This window comes from Cervus elaphus, chromosome 22 (genome assembly GCF_910594005.1).
Source record: "Cervus elaphus chromosome 22, mCerEla1.1, whole genome shotgun sequence".
Lineage (NCBI taxonomy): Eukaryota > Metazoa > Chordata > Mammalia > Artiodactyla > Cervidae > Cervus > Cervus elaphus.
The window spans coordinates 20,776,899-20,785,359 of record NC_057836.1 but is presented as its reverse complement, the minus strand read 5'-3'; the positions used below and the strand labels follow the sequence as shown (position 1 = coordinate 20,785,359).

The 8,461-nt window shown below is 37.9% G+C and overlaps 1 long non-coding RNA gene across 1 annotated transcript; it reads left to right on the top strand.

The window, feature by feature from the left end:
- Positions 1–1,464: 1,464 nt before the first annotated feature.
- Positions 1,465–5,125, top strand: LOC122680475. Its single transcript, XR_006336702.1, has 3 exons — positions 1,465–1,597; positions 2,453–2,559; positions 5,043–5,125. It is a non-coding gene; the product is annotated as an uncharacterized LOC122680475 (long non-coding RNA).
- Positions 5,126–8,461: the final 3,336 nt, after the last annotated feature.

The following is an 8,461-nucleotide window of genomic DNA, read 5'->3' as shown; positions in this document are numbered from 1 at the left end:
TCTCTTTATTGGTCTGTCAGTTAACTGACTTTGCAAATAAGAAGTAAAATAATTTTTGAGTTTCTTTCAGAGTCATATCAATCAGCAAAGGAAATCTTTCAGTACATTTAATTTATATGTTATGCAGAAGATATAGTATAATTGCTTAGTAGTTTCCTACTTCTTTATAAGACAGTATTTTCCCCCAATCCTTTGTGAAATGATACTGTCTTATGGCACTTCCCAGGTGGCTCAGCGGTAAAGAATCTGCCTGCCAATGCGGGAGATGCATGTTTGATTGTTTGGTCAGGAAGATCTGGAGAAGGAAATGGTCACCCATTCCAGTATTCTTGCCTGGGAAATCCCATGGACCCAGGAGCCTGACAGGCTTATTGGGGTTGCATGGGGTTGCAAAAACAGTCGGGTAAAGCTTAAGGGACCAAATAGCAACAACTGTCCTATGTATCACTTTGCTAAGTCAAGTCCCTTGAAACATATCCCAACTCCTGACTTGTTTGTATAGGTAAAATTCACCTTGCAAGCAATCCCACGCTATCTCTCAAAGTCATGGATAACCTGAAAATTCAGAGAGCTTCCCTGAAGTTTCTCCAGGCCAACAGTGAATTCAATAAGACTCTTTTCTATATCCATCTACCAGTTGTGATAAGCACTCTGGTGGGACTTTAATCTTCTGTCTGTTTTGCATATCACCAGCAACTCTTTGCTTAAAATATTCTTGCTAGAATATAATTTAGTTACTTTGGTTTTGTCTTCTATGAAAATAAAGATGCTTTTTTAGTAACTATATTTTTTTTCTTGCATTTTCAGATGGCAAAATTTGATGGGTTGGAGAAAGGAGAAATGGATTATTTTCTTTATTTAAACTAATAATTGCTGTTGTGGTTTAGTCGCTAAGTCGTGTCCAACTGTTTGCAACCTCATGGACTGTATCCCACCAGGTTCCTCTGTCCATGGGTTTTCGCAGGCAAGAATACTGCAGTGGGTTGCCATTTCCTCATCCAGGGGAACTTCTTGACCCAGGGGTCGACCCCATGTCTCTTTTGTCTCCTGCATTGGCGTGCGAATTCTTTACCACTGACCCACCGGGGAAGCCCAAACTAATAATCGCTGTACTTTGATGAAGCCAGAGAGTTCCTGGAGGAAAAACATTGTTAGTATTGATACAAAAATTAAATATTAAAAGCAATACAGTTGTTACGCTCCTAAATATTTCCTACTTCTGCATTCCTGTCCTGGTGCCCATGGCATCTTGCAGAAAACTTTGCAGAAAAAGAAAAGTACCCTTTCCCTCTCAAGGACAGATAACGTTATTTTGCCTTTTGAGTTAGCAATGATGTCCTCAGAGCTCATGGAAAGTAATAAGACCTGTAGAGCTGGGATGGATGTCTGGAGCAAATCTTCCCAGGAAAAGAATTAGACAAACTTAAAAACTTTTTTTTTTTAAGAAAATTACAGAGAAGAATACAAAAACAAATGGTCTTGCTGTGAAGAGAAATGCTACTATTTTTCTGATATACTTAAAACCTTCGAAGAGAGTCGGAAATTCTGCTCCAACCAGGGGTCCCATCTGTTGAAGATAGAAGATGAGGATGAACAGGTAATGTGTTCTGAAGTTGGAAATTTTTCCCATATTTTTTTGTACGCAAGAGAAAATTGCTAATAATTTTTTAAAGAACATCTGAAAATTGTGTGTTTGTTAAAATGACAATGACTTGTCTTTTCAAGTCAAATAGAAACCTTTGTAGTAAATAAAAAGAAATCCTTGTTGGTGGGAATTAGTGTCTCAGTTTTAGCTCTGTCTCAGAAAAAACATTAAGTTCTGGTAACGATGCTCTGTGTCTGCTCTAGGAAGCAAACTGAGGTTTCTGAACAAAAAGGCGTCTCTCATGAAACCATCATGGGAGTTGCCCTTTTTTTCATGTTGCTCTGTTTTGAAGTCCTTTTATAATAATGGATCTTTTAATATGTTGATACTTTTGGCACATATTGGAGTGGGTAGCCCTTCCCTTCTCCAGGGGATCTTCCCAACGCAGGGATCAAACCCACGTCTCTTGTGTTTCCTTCCACCAGGGAAGCCCAAGGAATGATTAGGCAACAATAAACAACCCTAGTTGAAAATGTAAAGAAAATGTTATGGTAAAAATCAAATTATAGTTGTTTGTGTTCGCATTCTTTTCTTTTTATTTTGTATCGGGGTGTAGCCAATTAACACACAATGTTGTGGCAGTTTCAGATGAACAGCAAAGGGACTCAGCCATAACTCTACACGTGCACTCTCCCCCAAACTTCCCTCTCACTCAGGCTGCCACATGACATTGAGCAGAGTTCCATGTTCTAGGTCCTTCCTGGTTATCCATTTTAAATATGGCAGTGTGCGTTCATGTTATTTTCATTTTTTATTGCTAAAAAAGAGACTAGGGATTAAATTACATGTAGGGTTCTTCCTCCACAGGAATTTATTCAGTCTTTGGTGTCTTATTTTTCTTGGATTGGATTATCTCGAAAAGGAATTGTCAGCCCCTGGAAGTGGGAAGATGGTTCTTTGCTAGAAAATAAACTGTAAGTATCCAAAATATTTGAAAGCTTCAGCTTACTTGTTAACTATGGAAATGAATTGCATAGATAAGTTTCACTAAGCCAGATTTTCTGACCACGAGAGCAATTCTAAGACTAATTTTAATTTTGTAAAATATCCTTGGCATTAGAAAAAACACTGCTGATTTCCATGCTTCTGTACTTGTATTCATGTGGTTTCCTCAACCAGTAATACTTTCAGTTAAAATTTGTTTTCTCTTTGAAGTCATTCTTGATCTCCTGCTTTGAAATTAGTTCCCCTTCTATGCTCCTAAATAGTATTTTGTTTTCTTTTACCATCTCACATCCAATCTAGAATATTGTTTCTCATCTTTTGTTAATCCACAGCACAAAACACATAATACTTGATGGTTGCTTAGCAATTTAAAAATTATCAATATGGATATTAATGAATTTTCTAGGCATAAATAGAGGGTAGCTGGAAATGTAGGGTTTCAGTCACTAGTTGCTGTTGTTGTTGTTTTAGTAGCTAGGTTGTTGTGACTCTGACATCCCATAGACTGTAGACCGCCAGTCTCCTCTGTCCATGGGATTTCCCACGCAAGAATATTGGAGTGGCTTGCCATTCCCACCCCACCCCCACCACCCAGGGGATCTACCCCATCCAGGTATCGAACCCATTTCTCCTGCATTGGCAGGCAGATTCTTTACTGTTTGACCACCAGGGAAGCCCTCAATGACTACTTCCATCATCTAAATCAAATATCTTCACTGTTTATCTAGATTTCTTCACTGTCTAGCAAAGCCCATTTCATATTACAAATAGTATACACCATTAAGAAGCAATCTGAAAATGAATTGTATTGGACTCTGTGTCCTATGTTTTTCCTCATTTTTCATGATGAGTTTTCTATCATAATCTTTAAGATTATATATATATATATATATGTATATATATATATATATTTTCTCCACAGATACTATTAATACATAAATTAAAAGGTCTTAATAACTATTAATGACAGAGATGGGCTGAGGACCAGGTCACCTACTTCTGAATTTGGTCCTTTTTATACTACACTAGTGTTTAAAATGCTTTTTTATTTGCTATAATAAACATTTGTTCCAAATTTGCAGTTAATCACATGAGATACACTAGTTTATATTTCTGCACAGTTGCACATAGTTTATCCTTTGCCTGGATTTCACTCTTCATCTGGTTATATCCTAATCATTAATTTATTTTATTTTTGGTTGCTTGGTAGCTCAGTCAGTAAAGAATCTGCCTGCAATGCAGGAGACCAGGGTTTGATCTCTGGGTCATGAAGATCTCCCGGAGAAGGAAATGGCAACCCACTCCAGTATTCTTGCCTGGAAAATCCTATGGACAGAGGAGCCTGGCGGGCTACAGTTCATGGGGTCGGAAGAGTTGGACATGGCTTAGCGACTAAACCACCACCACTGTAGTTGCTTTACGATGCTGTGTTAGTTTCTACTGCACAGAGAAATCAGTCAGCTATGTATATACACGTAAATCTCACATCAACACAAATTCCCTCCTTTTTGGATTTCTTTTCCATTTAGGTCACCACGGAGCATTGAGGAGGGTTCCCTGTGCTATACAGGAAGTTCTTATTAGTGACCTATTTTATACATAGTAGGAAGAGTGTATATATGTCAATCCCAACCTCCCAATTCATCCCACCCAGCCCCGTTTCCCCTTTGGTGTCCAAATGTTTGTTCTCTACATCTGTGTCTCTATTTCTACCTTCACCAATTTTTCCAGATTCTGTATATGTGTGTTAATGTACAATATTTGTGTTTTTTTCTTTCGGACTTTCTTCATTCTGTATGACAGTCTCTAGGTCTATTCACGTCTCTACAAATGACCCAAGTCATTCTTTTTTATAGCTGAGTAATATTCTGTGGTATATATGTACTATATCTTGTTTATCCTTTCCTCTGTTGATGGACATTTAGGTTATTTCCACTCTTGTTTATTGTAAATAATGCTGCAATGAACATTGGGTACATGCATCTTTTTAATTATGTTTTTTTCTGGGTCACTAATTTGAGATAATTATATCATTTATTTATTTGTGCACACTTTGATTTAATCACTCATAAACTATGCATCACATTCTATGTAGGGGTTCTGCACTAAGTGGCATGTCTTCCTTAAGACTCAGCTAAAATCTTCCCACATCAAAACTGTGTTCCCTGGCAAACTCTTTCCCCCTTATCTGAGTTAGAAGCCACTCCTCTGTGCCAAATAATGTATCCTTCCCTCTCTTTGTGTAAATTCCTTGAGGACAGAAATAGATTTACTCTGAATCTGTATTTCAGAATCTTAGCAATATGATAATACTTTAGAAATGTTTGTTAAGTGAATAAACAGAGAGATAGCTAAACATATAATCCCTCCTTGTCTATAGTAGTATATCTACTGGAGATATGATTTATGTCTGAATATTAGACTCAATTTTTCTTTTTCCCCTCTTTAACAGAAATCTGCAGAATTCAAACATAAACAACAACAACTGTGCATATGTTGCAGCAAACAAAGTAGCTGCCTCAGTGTGCACCAAGCAGTTTTTCTTTATTTGTGAGAAGAATTATACTTAGTGTTGATCTCAAACTGACAGAAGAGAAATGATGTAGTCGACATCCTGGTGCATCTACTTTTTACCTGCAACATGCAAGTAAATATCGTGTGCTCCTGACACTGGTCTGTTTGTTAAGTGAAATGCGTATGTAAGATAACTTGTAAATTTGATGTAGATATTTTGAATGTCGGAGCTTCATCTGCATGGGGAGGAGGTTGACAAGCACCTTCTTTGACTTGATTTCAAGTGGAATTAATTTTGATGAAAAGATGAAGAGTTAATTCAGAAACTATTAGTGATTTTCTTTTCCCCTCTATTTTGATTGGACTTTCCTGCAACATATGGTATCCCTCATATATACTGTGAAGAAATAGCCTATACACTGAGCTACTTTTTAACTGATGTTCAGGAAATCAAAATGAAACATGATATGACTATGTACATCCATTTTTATTTTTCTGAGAAGTATATTTGTACTTTCAGAGAGGATGAGTCATTTCTGCACTTCTACTTTATCACTTTTAAAATTCAAGATTTTCACAATTAATGTAAGAATTCATAGTTGAAAAATAAAAAAAATATAAAAAATAAAAGCACATTGAATAAAAACTGATTCCATAATCCTTTCTCCTAATTTTTTTACCTTTTCAGTTACACTAATAACATTTTGGATTGTATCTTTCCAGACAGTTTTGGCTAGTGTTTTGCTGTAGAAAATGTTACATGAAACTTTATTACATATACACCTCCGTGAATGGATTTGAATATTCTATAAGGTAGAAATAGAGAAGAGAAACTTCCATGTCAAATAGTATGCATCTTCTAAATCCTCAAGTATAGATATTTTCTACAAAAGCTGTTAATTAGTATCCACATATACAATACATTATGCCTTTCTTCATACCCTTACTAATATATTGTATTATCAATTTTTAATAGGCACAGATGTTCTTTTATTGTTTTAACTAACTCTTTCAATATTACCTGTGAGATGGAGCACCTGTTCTGTTACTTATTTGTCAATTATTCCATGAGTGGCTATTTTATTTTCTTTATTTATTATTTTTCTATTTGTTTGTCTTCCTTCTTTTCTTTACTGATTATAGAAAATACTTATGTCTTTTTGTATTTTCACTCAGCATATTTTTATTACCTTTCAACTTAGTTTTTCATGGTTTTTATCATATGTATAATATATAAGACAATATTTTTCTTTATGACACTTAGGATTCATGCTTCACTTAAGGAGGTCTTTTCTTCTAAAACTTAAAATAATCTTTTATCTTTATATTATTTTAGGGAACTTTTAATTTCTGGAATAGTTGAGGGTTTCTATGTACTGAAGTGAGCAGTTACTTGAATTTTAATTAACATTAAATTTATTGAAGTACTTGTCTCTTTGAAAACTAATATATCAAGCTGACAATTTAGTGTAGAGAACTCAAATATTTTTTCTTTCTTTTCAAACTTTTTATTTTATAATGAAGTATAGCCAATTAATAATGTGACAGTTTCAGGTGGAGAGCAAAGGGACTCAGCCACACATATGCACGTATCCAGTTCAGTTCAGTTCTGTCGCTCAGTTGTGTCCAACTCTTTGTGACCCCATGGACTGCAGCATGCCAGGCTTCCCTGTCCATCACCAACATCTGGAGTTTACTCAAACTCATCTCCATACAGTCAGTTATGACATCCAACCATCTCATCCTCTGACATCCTCTTCTCCTCCTGCCCTCAATCTTTCCCAGCAGCAGGCTCTTTTCAAATGAGTCAGCTCTTCACATCAGATGGCCAAAGTATTGGAGCTTCAGCTTTAACATCATTCCTTCCAAAGAACACCCAGGACTGATCTTCTTTAGGATAGACTGGTTGGATCTTCTTGCAGTCCAAAGGACACTTAAGGGTCTTCTCCAACACCACAGTTCAAAAGCATCAATTCTCCGGCACTCAACTGTCTTTCCAATCCAACTCTCACATCCATACATGACTACTGGAAGAGCCATAGCCTTGTCTAGACAAACCTTTGTTGGCAAAGTAATGTCCCTGCTTTCTAATCTGCTATCTAGATTGGCCATAACTCTCCTTCCAAGGAGGAAGTGTCTTTTAATTTCATGGCTGCAGTCATCATCTGCAGTGATTTTGGACCCCAGGAAAATAAAGTCAGCCACTGTTTCCATTGTTTCCATTTCCATTGTTTCCATCTATTTGCCATGAAGTGATGGGATCGGATGCCATGATCTTAGTTTTCTGAATGTTGAGTTTTAAGCCAACTTTTCCACTCTCCTCTTTCGCTTTGATCAAGAGGCTCTTTAGTTCTTCACTTTGTGCCATTAGGGTGGTGTCATCTGCAAATGTGAGGTTACATGTATCCATTCTCCTCCAACTGCCCTCCCCCTTAGGCTGCCATATAACATTTAGCAGAGTTTCCTGTGCTATATAGTAGGTCCTGTTGGTTATCCATTTTAAATATAGCAGTGTGTACATGCCAATCCCAAACTCTCTAACTATCCCTGTAGAATTCAAATATTTTAAAGCAGAGTCTCTCACAGAAGACCAATTAGCAGCTGCTTACAGACAACACATTAAGACAAAAATCCCAGAAGACAGGGCAGAGGCTCAAGTACTCCACTGGTTCACAGAGATGGAGGATTGCATAGAAGGATGAGAAGAATGGTCACAGTCTGACCACTTGTCCCTCCCCCAGGTCAGCACTGCAGAGGGTCTTCTTGAACCTACAGCTTCTCCCAGCAGGTAAAAGAGAGCCCCGGGTGGATATCCAGCTCCCCAGCATTGTGGGTCACTTCCTGGGTGACTCCTCTGGGTCTTGCATCAAGAAGATCCAAGAATCTTTGGGCCTTCAGCATGGACACCAGATTGGAACAGAGAAAGGACATGGAGCTTAGTGCTGGAGCAAGCAGCACTTGCATCTCGGCAGACCATACTTCTCCTCACAGTGGTGCCTGAGTGGAGATCCCAGCCAGCAGCTGAGTGCATTTGTACAGGGGCTTCCCTGGTGGCTCAGACGGTAAGGAATCTGCCTGCAATGCAGGAGACCTGGATTCGATCCCTGGGTTGGGAAGATCCCCTGGAGGCGGGCATGAGTTCTTGTCTGGAGAATCCCCATAGACAAAGGATCCTGGTGGGCTAGAGTCCATCGGGTCACCAAGAGTCGGACACAACTGAGTGACTAAGCACACATACACACACACACACACACATACACACACACACACACATACACACACACACACACACACACCAAACTCTGGGATAATGTCTGATGACCTGAAGTGGAACTGATGTAATAACAAGAGATATAA